Genomic DNA, 6,000 nt, shown 5'->3' with positions numbered 1-6,000 from the left:
GATTGACATCTGATTAGTTCCAAGGGTTTAGACGGGGCAGAGTTTGTTAAGTGTGGCCAGGACGAATTCCTGTCACAATATTCTGACAGGCCGACTAGGGGGAATCCCATACTGGATCCAGTATTAGGTAACGAACCGGGTCAGGTCGCAGATCTGTCAGTGGGTGAGCATCTGGAGGACAGTGATCACCGCTCCCTGGCCTTTAACATTATCATGGAAAAGGATAGAATCAGAGAGGACAGGAAAATATTTAATTGGGGAAGGGCAAATTATGAGGCTATAAGGCTAGAACTTGCGGGTGTGAATTGGGATGATGTTTTTGCAGGGAAATGCACTATGGGCATGTGGTTGATTTTGAAGGATCCCTTGAGGATGTTACGGATAAATTTGTCCCGGTGAGGAAGATAAAGAATTGTAGGGTGAAGGAACCATGGGTGACAAGTGAGGTGGAAAATCTAGTCAAGTGGAAGAAGGCAGCATACATGAGGTTTAGGAAGCAATGATCAGATGGGTCTAAGAAGAGCAAGAAGGGGGCATGAGAAGGCCTTGGCGAGTATGGTAAAGGAAAACCCCAAGGCATTCTTCAATTATGTGAAGAACAAAAGGATGACAGGAGTGAAGGTTCGACCGATTACAGATAAAAGTGGGAAGTTGTGCCTGGAGGCTGTGGAAGTGAGCGAGTTCCTCAATGAATACTTCTCTTCGGTACTCACCACTGAGAGGGAACTTGATGACGGTGAGGACAATATGAGTGAGGTTGATGTTCTGGAGCATCTTGATATTAAGGGAGAAGGAGGTGTTGGAGTTGTTAAAATACATTAAGATGGATAAGTCCCTGGGGCCTGACGTAATATTCCCCAGGCTGCTCTACGGGCGAGGGAAGAGATTGCTGAGCCTCTGGCTAGGATCTATACGTCATCATAGTCCACGGGAATGGTACCGGAGGACTGGAGGGAGGCGAATGTTGTCCCCTTGTTCAAAAAAGGTAGTAGGGATAGTCCGGGTAATTATAGACCAGTGAGCCTTACATCTGTGGTAGGAAAGCTGTTGGAAGAAATTCTTAGAGATAGGATCTATGGGCATTTAGAGAATCATGGTCTGAACAGGGATAGTCAGCATGACTTTGTGAAGGGCAGATCGTGCCTAACAAGCCTGATAGAGTTCTTTGAGGAGGTGACCAGGCATATAGATGAGGGCAGTGCAGTGGATGTGATCTAAATCGATTTTAGTAAGGCATTTGATAAAGTTCCACACCGTAGGCTTATTCAGAGAGTCAAAAGGCATGGGATCCAGGGGGGTTTGGCCAGGTGGATTCAGAATTAGCTTGCCTGCAGAAAGCCGAGGGTCGTGGTGAAGGGAGTGCATTCGGATTGGCGGGTTGCGACTAGTGGCGTCCCACAAAGATCGGCTCTGGGACTTCTTCTTTTCGTGATTTTTATTAACGATCTGGATGTGGGGGTAGAATGGTGGGTTGGCAAGTTTGCAGAACACACAAAGTTTGGTGGTGTTGTGGATAGTGTAGAGGACTGTCGAAGATTGCAGAGACATTGATAGGATGCAGAAGTGTGCTGAGAAGTGGCAGATGCAGTTCAACGCGGAGAAGTGTGAGGTTGTTCACTTTGGAATGAGAAATTACAAGGTAGAGTACAAAGTAAATGGCAGGATACTTGATAGTGTGGAGGAGCAGAGGGATCTGGGGGTTTATGTCCACAGATCCTTGAAAGTTGCCTCACAGGTAGAGAGGGTAGTTAAGAAAGCTTATGGGGTGTTAGCTTTCATAAGTAGAGGGATAGAGTTTAAGAGTCACGATGTAATGATGCAGCTGTATAAAACTCTAGTTAGGCCACTCGGAGTACTGTGTCCAGTTCTGGTCGCCTCACTATAGGAAGGATATGGAAGCATTGGAAAGGGTGCAGAGGAGATTTACCAGGATGCTTCCTGGTTTAGAGATTACGGATTATGATCAGAGATTAACGGAGTTAGGGCTTTACGCTTTGGAGAGAAGGAGGATGAGAGGAGACATGATAGAGGTGTAAAAGATATTAAGAGGAATAGACACAGTGGACAGCCAGCGCCTCTTCCCCAGGGCACCACTGCTCAGTACAAGAGGACATGGCTTTAAGGTAAGGGGAGGGAAGTTCAAGGGGGATATTCGAGGAAGGGTTTTCACTCAGAGAGTGTTTGGTGTGTGGAATGCACTGCTGAGTCAGTGGTGGAGGCAGATACACTAGTGAAGTTTACGAGACTACTAGACAGGTATATGGAGGAATTTATGGTGGGGGGTTATATGGCAGGCAGGGTTTGAAGGCACAACTTTGTGGGCCGAAGAACCTGCAATGTGCTGTACTATTCTATGTTCTATGTTCACACAATCTCCCTCCATCTTCCCAACTGCTTACTCATTTCCGACACTCCCCTACCTCTTTCTGTCCCCTCTTCTTCCCTATCCCCCTCAGCCCCTCCATCAAATCACACTTCCTCCCTCTACCCCCACTCCTTACTCACTCCACACTCTCCCCTTCCCTCCCCCTGAACCTCCTCATCGCCTCCTATCTCCGTCACTCCTTTGAAGTAAAACTTACGGAAGTTGAGAATTAAGTTCAATTAGCATTAGAAAAAAAAAGCGAGGATCTGTTCACGGGATCAGAAATCGGACGGCGGAGGGGAAGAAGCTGTTCCTCAATCGTTGAGTGTGTGTCTTCATGCTCCTGTTCCTCCTCCCTGACGGTAGGAGCGAGAAGAGGGCATGTCCTGGGAGATGGGGGGGGGGGGGGAGGGAGGTGACGGGTCCTTAATGACGGACGCCAGCTCTTTGAGATGCGGTATCATCTTTTGACGATGTTCCGGGCGCTGGGGAGGCTGGCGCCCCTGGTGGAGTGGGCTTGGACTGCAGCTTCCTGCGGCGTTTTCCCGATTCTGTGCAGTGGCGCCCCCCTCCGGGACCTGATTAGAGAGCTCTCCCCTGGACATCTGTAGAAACGTGCTCGGCTCATGGAACGCCCTCGGAGCTCTTGAGTTCAAAAGTCGGCAGGTTAGGTCGCGACCGGCCACATCTGGGTTAGTTCTGGTCGCCCCGCTACGGGAAGGACGCCGAGGCTCCGGAGAAGGCGCAGAAGAGATTCAACGGGGTGCTGCCCGGTTTAGAGGCTGGATTGTCTTCTCTGATACGGCACACCATTGAGGGGCCGAATGGCCCGTTCCTGTGTTGTACTGTCCGATGTTCTCCGTTGGTGTCCCCGGGGTTCCTCAGAATCCCAGCTCGCCGCTGCCGGGTTCAGAAACGCAGACTCCCTGCAGCACAATACAGGCCCTTTGGTCCACAATGCTGTGCCGAACATGTGCGTACTTTAGAGATTGCCTGGGGTTACCCATCGCCCTCTTGTTTTTCTCAGCTCCATGTACCTATCCAGGAGTCTCTTAAAAGGCCTTCTTTGTCACTGCTTCGGCGTGCCGGGCCCGGGATAGATCTTCGGAACTTGCAAACTACTCACCCTTTCCACTGGTGATCGATCGATGGATCAGCATCAATCACCATTCAGCCCATCGAGTCCCAGATCGCACTCAACCCCACACACCTGCCTTCACGCCACATCTTTTGATGCCCTGACCGATCAGGAGGTGGTCAAACCCTCGTCTTAAATATACCCACTGATTTGGTCTGCACCGCTGTCTGCGGCAGAGCGTTTCGCAGATCTACTACTCTCCTCCTTGCCTGTGTTCCCCTTCCTGAAGCGAGGTGGGCAGATTAGAAATTAGGGCAGATGCACGACAGCGTGAGGAATTGTCTGATCTTGCACCTCGGTAGACGGATGAAAGGGCCAGACTGATTTCCAGGCGCCCCGCCCCGTCCAGTAAAATACACGGCGCAGCGGCGCCCTCTGCTGACCAGGGCTGGGACTGCCGCCCGTGTTCACATTCTCCCTCTGGCAGAATCAGAATCGGGTTTATTATCACCGGCATGTTAACTTAGCAGCAACAGTTCAATATAGAAGAAAAAATTAATAAAAATAAATAAGTAATTCAATTCCAGTATACATATATCGAATAGATTAAAATCCTACAAAGAACAGAAATACTATATATTTTATAAAAATTGTGTCCAAGGTCTCAATGTCAATTTAGGAATCTGATGGCAGGGGGAAAGAAGCTGTTCCAGAATCGCTGAGTGTGCGCCTTCAGGTTTCTGTAACTCCTACCTGATGGAGACAGTGAGAAGAGGGCATGCCCTGGATGCTGGAAGTCCTTAATAATGGACGCTGCCTTTCTGAGACACCACTCCCTGAAGATGTTCCGGGTACTTTGTAGGCCAGTGCCCAAGATGGAACTCTTCACTCCATTCACTCATTTCCGACTCTCCGCTGCATCTCTGTCCGCCTCTTCCTCTCTATCGCTTCACCCCATGTCCCTTAAATCCCACTTCCTCCCTCTTCACTCCATTCACTCATTTCCGACTCTCCGCTCCATCTCTGTCCGCCTCTTCCTCTCTATCGCTTCACCCCATGTCCCTTAAATCCCACTTCCTCCCTCTTCACTCCACTCACTCATTTCCGGCTCTCCCCTCCCGCTCCTGGCTTTATCACCGGCATTTTAACTTAGCAGCAGCAGTTCAATATAGAATTAAAAATTAGTAATTATAATAGAAATGATAATCAATTCAATTACAGTATACGTATATTGTATAGATTATTATTGTGCAAAAATCCAGGAATACTTTTTTTTTGATGTGTGGTAGTGTCTACTTCAAGGGCTCAATGTCCATTTAGGAATCGGATGGCAGAGGGGAAGCAGCTGTTCCTGAATCTCTAATTGTGTGCCTCCTATCTGAAGGTAACAGTGAGAAAAGGGCATGCCCTGGGTGCTGGGGGTCTTTAATAATTGACGCTACCTTTCTGACATACCGCTCCCTGAAGATGACCTGGGTACTTTGTAGGCCGGTGTCCAAGATGGAGCTGGCTAGATTTACAACCCTCTGCAGCCTCTTTCGGTTCAGTGCAGTAGCCCCTCCATACTAGACAGTTATGCAGCCTGTCAGAATGCTCTAAAGAAGGTTTTGAGCGTATTTGTTGACATACCAAATCTCTTCTAACTCTTAATAAAGTATGGTCGCTGCCTTGCCTTCTTTATAACTGCATCGATACATTGGGACCAGGTTAGATCCTCAGAGATCTTGACACCCAGGAACTTGAAACTGATCACTCTCTCCACTCCTGATCCCTCTGTGAGGATTGGTATGTGTTCCTTCATCTTACCCTTCCTGAAGTCCACAATCAGCTCTTTCGTCTTACTGACGTTGAGTGCCAGGTTGTTGCTGCGGCATCACTCCACTAGTTGGCCTATCTCACTCCTGTACGCCCTCTCGTCACCACCTGAGATTCCACCAACAATAATTGTATCATCTGCAAATTTGTAGATGGTATTTGAGCTCTGCCTAGCCGCACAGTCAAGGGTATAGAGAGAGTAGAGCAGTGGGCTAAGCACGCACCCCTGAGGTGCGCCAATGTTGATCGACAGTGAGGAGATGTTATCACCAATCCACACAGATTGTGGTCTTCCGGTTAGGAAGTGGAGGATGCAATTGCAGAGGGAGGTCCAGAGGCCCAGGTTCTACAACTTCTCCATCAGGATGTTGTTGAACGCTGAGCTATAGTCGACAAACCCGCCCTGTTGCTGTTGGAATGGGTTAAAAATTGTCCCAAGTTCCTCTGCCAGTGGAGGAAATCTGCCAGACACGGGAAACCCCACGGATGTTGGAAATCCAAAGAAACACAGACAAAATGCCGGAGGGACTCAGCAGGCCAGGCAGCATCCCTGGGAGAGAGGAGACAGTCGATGACTTTGGTGCCGAGACCTTACATCGGGACTGCGTGGGGAGGGAGCTTTCAGAGTCAGAAGCTGTGGGGTGAGGTGAGGAAGAACTGGCAGGTGATAGGTGAACCCGGGAGAGGGTGAAATAAAGAGCTGGGAAGTTGATTGGTGAAAGAGAGACAGGGCTGGTGAAGG

This window comes from Hemitrygon akajei, unplaced genomic scaffold, assembly GCF_048418815.1.
Source record: "Hemitrygon akajei unplaced genomic scaffold, sHemAka1.3 Scf000082, whole genome shotgun sequence".
Taxonomy (NCBI): Eukaryota; Metazoa; Chordata; class Chondrichthyes; order Myliobatiformes; family Dasyatidae; genus Hemitrygon; species Hemitrygon akajei.
The sequence above is the reverse complement of the archived record's forward strand: the minus strand, read 5'-3'. Positions refer to the sequence as shown.